The sequence below is a fragment of the Pelodiscus sinensis genome, chromosome 10, assembly GCF_052426305.1.
Source record: "Pelodiscus sinensis isolate ZL-2025 chromosome 10, ASM5242630v1, whole genome shotgun sequence".
Classification (NCBI taxonomy): domain Eukaryota; kingdom Metazoa; phylum Chordata; order Testudines; family Trionychidae; genus Pelodiscus; species Pelodiscus sinensis.
Genome location: NC_143061.1, coordinates 816,587 through 829,170, shown reverse-complemented (window position 1 = coordinate 829,170; position 12,584 = coordinate 816,587). Strand labels below are relative to the sequence as shown.

General features: G+C 55.4%; 1 protein-coding gene and 1 pseudogene across 1 annotated transcript in view; both read right to left on the bottom strand.

Moving 5' to 3' along the window:
- Window positions 1-4,691, bottom strand: part of LOC102456803 (very long-chain acyl-CoA dehydrogenase, mitochondrial-like) — a 59,426-nt gene extending 54,735 nt beyond the window's left edge. Inside the window, exon 1 of the mRNA XM_089780681.1 lies at window positions 4,238-4,691. The gene's annotated coding sequence lies outside the window, so the exon portion shown is untranslated. The remainder of the gene's footprint in view (window positions 1-4,237) is intronic.
- Window positions 4,692-5,189: 498 nt separating this feature from the next.
- LOC112543508 (D-beta-hydroxybutyrate dehydrogenase, mitochondrial-like) lies at window positions 5,190-11,159 on the bottom strand (annotated as a pseudogene).
- Window positions 11,160-12,584: the final 1,425 nt, after the last annotated feature.

Below are 12,584 nucleotides of genomic sequence, written 5' to 3'. Positions count from 1 at the left end.
AGGAACAGGAACAGTGGGAGGCAAGTCACTGCGCTGTAACAAGTGTGGCCAGGCACACTGCTGAGAAAGGCTTGGAGATGCTGGGTCCAACTGGAGTCTCTGGCTAACCGACCAAGGGGTCAATAGCCTGCATCTCAAGTGACTCAGGGCCGGTGGCTGATCCAGCACATGGACAGGCCCTTCTGCCAAGGGAGGGACCCCACTCCCTCCTGGCCAGGGCTAGAGGCACTTGGCATACTCATGGGGACCTGTCCCTGGTGCGGGGCTCGAAGGGCTGATTCCCACCAGAGCCCATGCTGGGGTGACTGCTCACTGCTAAGCTGCCAGCACGGGTTGGCTCTTTCCAGTTTTCGTCCTGCAGGCAGCAGACAGGAGGATCGCTGAGGAATTCAGCGTAGGCAGGAAGCCGAGCAGCTCAGCGAGGAGAGACTTAGGTCTCTACCTCAAGAGGGGGCAGACAAGGAACCCCAGGTGTAACAAGATGGTTTTTCTGTAGCCATATTGGAAGGCCTAAACTAAAGCCTTCCTCTGCAGCCAGACTGAAGAGCAGCAGCCATGAGCTGTAAAGCCTGAGTCGCATCCTCATGTTCCATCCAAACTGCATTAAAATAGTGTCACGCTCGGCTCTGAGAAGAGCCCTGTCCTAACGGCCCCCACTGTCACCAGAGAAGAAACGGATCTCAAGATGGGTAGAGAAAACTCAGTTAACAGCGTTCTGTCTGGCAAGAAACTGCTTACCAATAGCTTCAGGGGGTACCAGGAAAAACTTCAACAACAACCAATGGTCTGGCAGCACTTTGAAGACTAATAAACATGTAGATGGGATCATGAGCTTTCGTGGGCACAGCCTGCTTGTGCAGATGACTGGAGTGTTGGAAGTCTAGAACCAAGAATAAATAAGGGAAGGCCGAAGGGGGAGGGGGGAGAAAGAGATAAAATGGGAGGGGAGGGGAAGAGGACATTGGGTAGCTGAGCCAGTCTGTAACAGGAAAAACTTAAAAAACAACAAATAGTCTAGTGGCATCCTAAAGACTAAATAGCTAAAAGAGGCCGATAAGAATCATTAGTTTGCACTAGGAAAGGAAGAGTGCTAACACCAGATTCTACACAGACATCACACACTCAAAAACCTGTTGGGGAACACTTGAACCTCCCTAGACACTCATTAAGGGATCTCCAAGTTGCTGTTTTGTTTCAGATCAATTCTACAAGCCAAATACACAGAGAAGGATTGGAACTCCACTTCATTCTCAAGTTTAACTCTCATGCAAATGGTCTAAACTGCAATATCGGATGGCTCACATATTATCAACCAACAAAGCAATGAAAGTGCCAGTGGTTCTTGATGTCTGCGTAGAATCAGGACTCCTCTGCACAACCGTGACGTGCAGCAGCTAAGATCCAGAGAGACTGAGGGTCTGTCTACACTACCCCCCTAATTCGAACTAGGGGGGGTAATGTAGTCATACGGAGTTGCAAATGAAGCCCGGGATTTGAATTTCCTAGGCTTCATTTGCATAAAGCCACCCGGCGCCATTTTTAAATGCCGGCCAGTTCAGACTGCGTGCCGCGCGGCTACACGCGGAATGGACTAGCTAGTTTGGATTAGGCTTCCTAATTTAAAAATGGCACTGGCCATTCAAATCCCGGGCTTCATTTGCAACTCCGTATGACTACATTACCCCCCCTAGTTCGAATTAGGGGGGTAGTGTAGACATACCCTCACCTTGCCTGGCCAACAGGGAAAGTCTGCCTGCCTTGATCAGGATTAGTGAGCATGACACTGTGCTTAGCATGTGTATTCTGCTTGCTTTGGGACTGTCAATAAATAGAGAATAAGATATTACTGTACTAGCCAATGAGCCTGCCATAAAACGGGATTTTCAGGTCTCTCCTCCATGTTGGTCTTCTCTCCGGAGCCTCCGGTCTCTCTCTCTCCTCCTCCTCCTGCCTCCCCGCCCCTCTCTCTTAGCTCTCCTCCGCCTCCCGCCTCTCTCTCTCTTGTTCTTCCCCTCCTGCCTCTCACTCGGGGGACCGCAGAGCCCAAACAGCCATGCTTCATGAAGAGCACGGAGCCCAAACGGTCGCTTGTGCCACTTGCTCCCACGCGGTGGCCTGGCTGAGGGGCGCAGAAGTCAGCTGAGTGCCATGGTGGGAGGCGAAGGGGGGCGGGGCGGTGACGTTCACAGCCAGGGGACGGGGCCTGGAGCTGCTGTCACGCCGCACGTCACCACTCTGCCCCCCTTCGCCTCCTACCATGGCACTCGGCTGACTTCTGCACTGCTCAGCCGGGCCCCCCAGAGGGAACAGCCAGCATTTCAGCAACAGCATCCCCAGAGGGAACAGCCAGCATTTCGGCAACAGCGCCCCCCAGAGGGAACAGCCAGCATTTCAGCAACAGCGCCCCCCCAGAGGGAACAGCCAGCATTTCAGGCAACAGCGCCCCCCCCAGAGGGAACAGCCAGCATTTCGGCAACAGCGCCCCCCAGAGGGAACAGCCAGCATTTCGGCAACAGCACCGCCCAGAGAGAACAGCCAGCATTTCAGCAACAGCACCGCCCAGAGAGAACAGCCAGCATTTCAACAACAGCGCCGCCCAGAGGGAACAGCCAGCATTTCAGCAACAGCACCGCCCAGAGGGAACAGCCAGCATTTCAGCAACAGCGCCCCCCAGAGGGAACAGCCAGCATTTCAGCAACAGCGCCCCCCAGAGGGAACAGCCGGCATTTCGGCAACTGCGCCCCCCCAGAGAGAACAGCCAGCATTTCAGCAACAGCGCCCCCCAGAGAGAACAGCCAGCATTTCGGCGTTACAGACTCTTAGACACTGGGCTACTATATATATGATAAGGCTCTTTCAGTGGCAAAAGACCCTGCAAACCTTCAGGAAGTTACTCCCTGAGCCCTAGGAACTGGGCAAGGGTGGGTGTGTAAATTAACAGGGTTGCCCCTTGAGCCCTAGGAATTGGGTAAAGGTGTGTGTCTCTAAAGTGTGGAAGAGACAGAGAAATTTATGCGAGTAACACAGGAGCCTGAGAATGGCTGCTATGCTGGACTGGAGATGCCCTGACCTGGGCTAGAGCCCACAGAAGCAGAAAGAGAAAATGCAAAGACACAAGCATTGGAAACAACCACCTTCCCTAGGAATCTCCTTTATTTTTCCTTCTGTGTAATCAAGGGACACTCCATGTTCCCAGAACTTCTCGGTGCCGGTGACACTAAGGGCACAGAGGACGCAGCTGTGCAGTGCTTAACACGAGGTCTCTTATCTTTCGTAGTAACAGGCACCCTGCATCCCTGGCATTTTCTGTCCCCTTGTGATGTGCAGTGGAAAACAGCCCTACCGCCCACCCGGTGTTTCCATCTCTGATTTACAACACGTGCCCTCTGCACACATGCTCCATGGGATGCCTCCTTTATTGACATCCAACAGCATTTACAGTTGGATTCAGACGCCAGCCACAGGTACAGCCTATAAAACGCTGTACTCATACACTAGAGCCTGGTTGGATGATTGACAAGCAGGTTTAGAATTCACTCTTGTCTCACCTCGGTTTGCAAGCAGCAGCAGCAGGGGCGTGTGTGCTGCCTGCGCTGAAGCTGGACAATGGATCCCAACCTGGCCAGCAGTGCCGGGAGTGTGATCACGGTCGGATACGCAGTCACTCCAGAGCAGGGGCAATGCTGAACAACTAGCGCAGCAAAGAGAAAGCATCTGATGCCACATGCAGGCCCCATCCCTGTGCCACTAGCCCCAGCTACTCTCATAGCCGCAGAGCGATTGGGAAGGCTTTCTGAGGAGATGCTTATTAGCATTTCATTGTGAAATATCAATGACAGAGGAGAGAAATGGGGCCCCAGCAGCATCCACTCAGGGTGTGGTACTCAGAGGCCCAGGCGTTTCAGTGTCCTGTGGGGATGGCTCAGATTCAGTGTGGGTGTGCAGGGGCGGCTGAGAAGGCAGGGCCAAAGAGGGACCGGTTAGTGCTAGCCATAGTCTGCTCTCTGTGCTCCAGACGCCCACCCACAGGGCTGGCCTGATCCCCCCTCATTCCCAGTGCTCGTGGCATCCCCTCCTCTGCGCCAGAGCGGGCCGGAGTCAGCATGGCCAGGAGGTGCTCATGGGAGGCCCTGGCTGAGCAGCAGCCATGTCCCTCTGGGCTCTGTGCACAGGGCTCTTGCTTAGCCGACAGAGTGGCCTGGCAGAGTCTGGCTCAGCCCTTCTCCACGTTACTGACCTTCACACCAGCCAGCCAGCCGAGCTCCCGGGAGCCCCGTCCTCCTCCAGAGCCACTGCCTGACCTGTGCTTCTGCCTCGGCTGCCCTGGCCCAGCTGCAGCGATTCACTCAGCCAGGGCCACAGCTGAGAGGCTCAAGCCTGAGAGGCATTATTAACCCATCAATCCCCACACTGCTGGCTAGCTCAGCACAGCTTTGCCCGTGGACTCTGTCACAACACGCAGGTGGGACAATGCCTGACCCATGCCTGGGGCGCCTCTGTGGGGGAGGGAAAGAGCAGCTGCACCAGAGCAGAGAAGCTGACCAGACAGCCCATTGTGGGTGGATCCCAAACCTGGGCCAGAAGTCAAGTGCCTGTCTGTGGCCAGAGGTGAAAGGGCCACTCAGACCCCTGGCTCGGGCTGGCAAAGCCCCGGCCACTCAGACCCACAGTGCCGGCTGGCGAAGCCCCGGCCACTCAGACCCACGGCGCGGGCTGGATAAGCCCCGGCCACTCAGACCCACGGCGCGGGCTGGCGAAGCCCCGGCCACTCAGACCCACGGCGCGGGCTGGATAAGCCCCGGCCACTCAGACCCACAGCGCGGGCTGGATAAGCCCCGGCCACTCAGACCCACGGCGCAGGCTGGCGAAGCCCCGGCCACTCAGACCCACAGCGGGCTGGCGAAGCCCCGGCTACTCAGACCCACAGCGCGGGCTGGATAAGCCCCGGCCACTCAGACCCACAGCGCGGGCTGGATAAGCCCCGGCTACTCAGACCCACAGCGGGCTGGCGAAGCCCCAGCCACTCAGACCCACAGCGTGGGCTGGATAAGCCCCGGCCACTCAGACCCACAGCGGGCTGGCAAAGCCCCGGCCACTCAGACCCACAGCGGGCTGGCGAAGCCCCGGCCACTCAGACCCACGGTGCGGGCTGGCGAAGCCCCGGCCACTCAGACCCACAGCGGGCTGGCGAAGCCCCGGCTACTCAGACCCACAGCGCGGGCTGGATAAGCCCCGGCCACTCAGACCCACAGCGCGGGCTGGATAAGCCCCGGCTACTCAGACCCACAGCGGGCTGGCGAAGCCCCAGCCACTCAGACCCACAGCGTGGGCTGGATAAGCCCCGGCCACTCAGACCCACAGCAGGCTGGCAAAGCCCCGGCCACTCAGACCCACAGCGGGCTGGCGAAGCCCCGGCCACTCAGACCCACGGTGCGGGCTGGCGAAGCCCCGGCCACTCAGACCCACAGCGGGCTGGCGAAGCCCCGGCCACTCAGACCCACAGCGGGCTGGCGAAGCCCTGGACTCCAGCAGCCAACCAGGGAGCCAGGGAAGGTGCAGCCCCTGTGGACGTGCTCCCACCCAGCCCACGTCTGGGCCTGCTCTTGCAGTGGCTTCCTGCTCAGGGCCACGTCGTGGACGGCCTCTCTCTGCTGCGGGTTCGCACTTGCAGGGCAGCCGGGTTCTCCGGAGCCTGGCTCTGCAGCATGAGTCATTTAGAGGTCGTGCGGCTGTTTCCCCTAGAGACGGCTGTGGAGTGTGTGACTCAGCAGGATCACGAGGCGGGGCGGAGGGAGACGGGCTGTGGCTGACCTATTTCTGATCGAATGGAAAGTGCGGCTTTTGTTTCCCATTTTAGCAGTTCTCTTTTCAGACCTCGACTCCATCACCTCAGCCGGCCTGCCCTTGGCAAGAGCCCGTCCGTGAGAGATCCAGCCCCGGGCTTCGTACTCCAGGATCAGATTTGTCTTCTTATAAACCTGCCCCCTCCACAGCCCAGTGGAAAATGCCCTTGGAAGAGCAGGGAGCATGACGGCGGAGGACTGGGAGGGGCCAGGCCCAGGCATTTCTCAGGGGTCACAACACAGACATGGGCCCCAGGCCTGGCTCGGTGCAACAGGCCTGGCAGAGACACGGGGCTCCAGAGCCATCCTGCCCTTAGCTACCGCTGAGCAGCTTTCAGCTCCAGCTACGAAGAGCCAGCGGATGCTGCCAGGCCAGCGATTTCAAGTGAGGCTCAGTAAATATCCAGCCAGTCAGCAAGCACGCGCCAGTAGGCCTCCGTGGGACTGTACCGGGGGTACGGGTACGTGGAAGCGAGTGCATCCGTGAGGGGACATGTCTCTCAGCTGCTGTTAATGAAGGACTTCAGCAGGGTGATCTGGCACGTGACATAGGGCTTCCCATAGTCTGCCTGGACTGCTTTGCTGGCTCCGCTCCACAGCTCCTCTGCCTGGGCTTCGATGCTGTCATGCATCAGGATGCCAGTGGCAGCTCCAAAGTTGCTGGGTTCGAAGAGGAGAACACACGCGCCCCAGCGGTGCATTTCTGGCTAGAGGCAGTCAGAGAAGGCTGCCACGCCAAAGCTGGAAAGGCAATAGGAGGAGCAGGATGGGCTGGCTATCCGGCCTAGCATGCTGGTGATGTTCACCACACGGCCTGGAGGGAACAGCCAAGGGAAAGGGGATCGCTAGCCTCTGTTCTGGGCTAGGCTGGGAGGGTGCATGAATAGATGGGTGACAGGATAACCCCTTCAGGGAGCAGTCTCCAGACAACATCACCTGGAGGGAGAGGGGCCCGTCACTCAGGACATGGCAGCAAGTCCCCTCCTTCAAGCCCCTTGCGACTCTCCCTCAGACCTAGATGGTGACTGGCTTCCAGCAGCAGGACTCCCCACCACAAACACAGCTAACTTCAGCAGCAGCCTCCTCAGTCTGCCCCTCTCCATTCTGTCCCTGGAAGGCTTTGCCCCTTTCCACCTCCACAGCAGGAATAACCCCGCTGGCACTCACTTGTATTTGCTGAGCTGGGTGTTAGCCACGGAGGAGCAGGGGGTAGAAGCAGAGGCAACCATGTTTATTGTGGGCACATGGATGGGCATTTCCCAGGGCCATCGCCACACCCTCCATGCCACAAACTCACCGAAGGGGCGCAGTGACTGTTTCTGGGTAATAACGAATATCGAGCAAAGCCTCAGACAGGGCTGGCTCAGGAGCATGGGGTCCCATGGCGGGGAGCCCCAGGACGCTGTGTGGCCTCCCATGCCAGTGAAGGGGAGATTTCTTGGCAGGACCATTCATGTGTCAGTCTGGGCCCAGAATGGGGGTGAGCACGTGGAGAGGAACGGCGCTGTCCTCAACAGCAGGAGAGGAAGCTGCCGTGGCTGTCAGAAGGGGAAACATCCTGAACCCCCAGGGCACCTCGCCACAGGCCTCTGCCAGCACAAAGGGGCTCATACTCCGAGGGGTTGGGGCAGGAGCAGAAAGTCTCCCCCTAGCACTTCATCCGGCTCCAGTGCACCGGGGCCTTCAGCCACATTCGCCGGCCTAGGCCTGAAAATCCTCTCAGGAGTTGTGTGGGCCAGGCGGTGGGGGGTTGAAACCGAGAGCCAGGCAGAGCAGAGCGGCACACCTGTACCTGCTCCATTGTCCACCCCCGGACGCGCGCCATGGCAACGGAACAGGTAGAGCCGCATGCAGACTTGACAGGGCAGGTTCTTATTCTAGGGCAGCTGGAGTATATTTATCAGCACAAGAATCACCCCAGGTTCCCACTGCAGGTGTGTCTCCCTTCCCAGAGTAGGAGGCTGGGCTTGCATCCGCCAATGGCCGCCTGCTTCCACGAGTCCCTCAGATTTCCTCATACTTATTGCCTGCCTGGCATGTTCGGCTGGGCGGGGACACATTTAAAATGGCTCTATGCACAGATATTGTTATAACCGCATTTATCAGCCTCCCTGTAGCTCGGGCCCCTCAGCGACAGGAGTTACACAAAGTGACTTCCTGTAGCTCTGTCAGGTGCTCCTATTGCAGGCCGACTCCTGCCTGTACAGCCTTGAGCTAGCGATGGTTTTCCCTGTTGCGTTGTGAAGCTTCTCCCTGCCTGCAGCCATGCCGATGCCCTCAGGACCTTTGTGGCTGTGAATGTGGGGCAGGAACACCTTGATCACTCGGACAGTTCCCCACAGGTTGACATCTTCCACCTCCTTGCTCGTGTGTGAGCTTGTGAATTCCACCTCCCTGAAGGCTGACATGCCAGTGTTCACTGAGCCCCACAGACCTGCCAATAAACAACAGAGTGTTTAAGGGGTAGAGGCCCTGCTTTCCCTGGGATTTACCTTCCCCCGGCAAAGCCTGGATGCTTTCGTCTAGGGCAGTAAAATACACTCAGAGAGGAGCCCCGGGACCAAGGTAACATGGAGTAACGGGAGGCAGAAGAGTATCCAGGGACTGGCTCAAAGCACCAGGGAAGTTGCTGAGGGACCCGCACCTGTCCTCACCCAGGAGAGATGCTGCTTGGGCCAGGCCATTGGTTCTCCTGAGGCGGGACGGACAGAGGGGCAGGTGGGGCTGTAGCTCCCCACTCCGCATGAGCCACACTTGCTGCTGCTGGACCGAACACACACACAAGGGAAGTCGGCAAGAGCTCCCCTAGAGCAGCGGCCTGCCCGGCAGCGGCACAGTGTCCCCCTCCAGCCAGAGAAGGTGAAGGCTCAGACTAGATTTGGGGGGCCCAACCCACGGGCTGATTTCCAGAGCATCCATGGATCCCACTGACCTCTGGGGGAATGAGTGTGCTCAGCACCTCTGAAAAGTCAGGCTCAAGAAGGGCATCAGAGGCCACTTTTGAAAGCCCCAACTTACCCACGGTGCCTCCGCAGGGCCCTGCCATCCACGTTCTTTCTCCTGCCCTTGCAGCAGCAACAGTGGCAGCGGCAGCAGCGGCTCAGAACCCGCCCAGCGACTGGGCCTCTTTCAGCAGAACCTCCCTAGCTGGCATTGATGGCAATGAGACCGACTGGCTTGCAATTAGGCCTCTGTCCTCATACGCCTCTGCAGAGCCCCTCGCACCCCGCTGAGCCGGCCCCAGAGCGGAGCCTCAGTGAAGAACGGAGGTCGGAGCCCAGGTGCCAGGCAGAGCGTTTACAGCCGTGAGGTGCGCCCAGCAGTGTCCGCAGGACAAAGCCCTTCCACTTTACGTGCTTCAGGGCAAGGACTCGGTTTCGCGAAGCCCTGTGTCTGCCTCTATGGTACTAGACAAGCCGTAACCAATGACAACGACAGAGCAAACAATAGGAAAACAAGGGTCAGACATTGCACGATTAGTTCTGACCACTTATTTAGTCATTTGATTATCACTAGTAGACTTACCCAGCGTTGCCCAGGTCCTTCAGGACAAGGCCTTGGGGACTCTCTTAGATGGAGCAGCCCCCAAATGCTCCTGTGCAGATGTCTATGGGCAGAGCCATGAGCAAGGGGCAGATACTCACTATCCTGACGTGGCGCATTCTGGTCTGAGACTGGTTAACTCCTGTATGGGTGGCAGTGCACTTGGACAGGCTCTGTGAATACAGCATTGCAGGCATAGTGTGATCCACCGTGGCCAAGAACCCTCACAACCTCCCCAAAGCAGGCTCAGACTCAGAGGTGAGAGAGGGAGGGAAACAGGGAGGACCCACTTCAAGCTCCATTCCCCACTGCCAGCCCAGTTATCTGCAGTGCTGCAGAGTACTGACTGTATTCCAGTCAAGCTGGAGCCAGGCTGTTCATACTAAGCGGCTGTTTGCCAGCATGTCCTTGTGCTTCTGTCATGCAACAGGCCAGCTCCCCTCTATACCTTGCACAATGGGATGACAAAAACCCCAAACCAGGAAATGCCTTCCACGGAATACTCCCGGACACATTACTACATCACCTTATCTCTGCCCTGGGCGTAACTCCTCCTTAGCAAGGATTCATGGAAGTGAATTAAAAAGGCACCTGGCCTGAGAGAGTGTGCGCACGTGCACACCCACACCCACACCCCTGCCGCCTATAACACTGTCCTCAGTACCTTTCTCCGGCTCCTTCAGATTGTTCTTCACAAACTCCGCCGCCTGAGCCACTTCCTGGTCACTGCACACATTTAGCTGCAGCACTTTCATGTCATCTGATTTCTTGGCATCATCTCCAGTCTCTCTCTGCCCAAGAGAGAAAGGAGAGAGACACCTTGCTCAGACAGGCCAGCAGTAACCAGCCCTGTGCCAAGGACACAGGCTTGGGCTGTTGGGAAGGCGAATGAGAGGTGGCCCCTAGACGGCCCAGGCAATCACATAATGCAAGTCCTGCCTCTGGGAATTTACCTCCCTTTTCTGTCTCAGTTTCCCCACCCCAGACTGACGGTTTCTTCCTACGCACAGGAAGATTCCTGGTTCCTGTTTACCCCACACTCAAAGGGTGTAGAGAGCTACGTAAGTGCTGGCTGATATCTGTGCTTTTATAGATGCCGATGCTGTGCACAGTGGGTAACAGAGCCAACATTTTCAAAAGGATCACAGAGGGCCAGACTTCTGGGCTTTCGAATAAATGGCTTTTCAGGCAGTTGCTTAGAATAGCTCTCTAAAAATTCCTAGCCACTCTACATAACGGTATTCTTTCCTTCTCTTTCAGATGCAAATGCAAAACGACAATGCCACTAGACAGTCCCTCCCTGGCTGAGTCTGGGAGCACACAAGAAGGTGCTATGAAACAGAAAAGGTCTAAAACTGTCAGGTGACAAAAAAGATTAGGCAGCACAGTAATGGAGGCAGTGGGGAGATGCAGCCATGTTTGGGGAGAGTGGCAGCCAGTCAGACACCTGGTTCACAGCAATATAGGAAGAGGAAATGCTGGGTCAGGACATCGGAACAAACAAGAAGAGACAGGTGGGTCAAAGCCACTTTTCTTTTTGACCAGTTTCTTGTCAGTTTTACTTTCAGGGTCTCGTGCAATAGCACAGGGCTGCAATACTTGGCTTGCAAATGGTGAAGCGAAAAGAGGGGGAAATGTTTTCCCTGGTGTTTTCAATAGAATAATGGAAACAATTCCAGAGGAGTGTAGCATTGCTGGGGTTATTTTTGGTTTTGTTGCTGTGTGGGTTTTTTAAACAAAACTTCTATTTGAGGCCAAATTCTACCTGGTCATTGCCAAGCAAAGCAGGCAGGATTTGGGACTTGGCTTTAGGGTCTTGTTCAGAGCAGGTAGGGGCGGAATGAAAAACAGAAACAAAAAACAGAAATCAATCTCCTCTATAAAGTGGAATTCAATGTGCTGTAGCTCAGCCCAAGGGCTCCAGGAAATCCTGGCGTCTCAGAGCAGGTATGTAGGTTACCCCCTCCTTCTTATCATCAGCTTTATCAGGGAGGAGACATTTGCATTGTGATGGGCTGCTATGAGTCATCGCTTCTGAATGATATGGCTTCTGTACTTTCCTACTGCCTTCCAAGCATTGTGGGCAAACAAGACAAGGCAAGTACAGTCTCATGCCATGTTACAGCAGGAGGGAGAGAGACAGTCTTACCCGACAGGTACCTGCCCAATTGCCTGTGCAGGCAGGCGGAAGTAAATATTCCCTATTTACTGAGTTGCTTTACTGGTGCTGCGGATTACCAGTCTTCTGTGGGTGCATAGTTCAAAGTGTCTGCCTATAGTCTCTTCAGCTAAGCTAAGCAAATGTCAGAATGGCTTCATTTCCCATCTCCGTCATACTGACCTAAAGGATCTGGTCCCACAACAACATTTCACCACGTCAATACTTCCAGCACCACAGAAACATGAGATGAAGCAGCAGGACCTCCTGTGTGACCGTCCATGGGACAGGACAGGACAGCACTTCTCATAGCTTTATATGTACACAAAAGGAAACCACCAGAAGCGTGACATTGGCATTTTGGTAGGCAGAGCATCAGCCTCAAAATATTGGGCTCCCTTTAAAACAAACCATGTATCCTTGGTACGCTGCTGCTCCCTGTATCTTGGGAAAATGTTGCTGAAACTTAGAGGTGGGTCATACAAAGGGCCTTTCAGCTGCTTCAGCTGGGAATGAAGTAGAGCCAATCCCCAGAGCACTAACAGAGCCCTATTATATCCACACTCGAGGCCCTGCAGAGTGCGAAGAACCATCGCTCCCCCCTCAGCCCCTTCTAAAATAAACAAGAAACATGTTTCCAATACTGCCGCCAAACAGCCATTGGTCAGTGACTTGAAAAAACTCATTAGTATTTTTCACATAAAATAGGCCCTTCTGAAGTGACTGCCCTAAAACTCCTGCAAATCACACAGTGTCAGAGTATATTGATTTGAAAGGTCTATTTTTATATCAAATAAGCACCAGAATAACGGTGGGTGTTGCCAAGTGGGTAATGATAACAGCATTTCAGATGCCACTTCATTATTTTCCATTCACACAAAATGATTTACTCTTTTGTCCAGGAAAACTCCAAACAGATTGAACAATTAAATATCTGGCTGACAGAAATGGACAATGCTGTTTTATTTTAATCCCATTCCAGAGGCTATAATTGCTTCAGTATATTGGCTTGTCAGATACTTGCACAGCATTTTTATAGG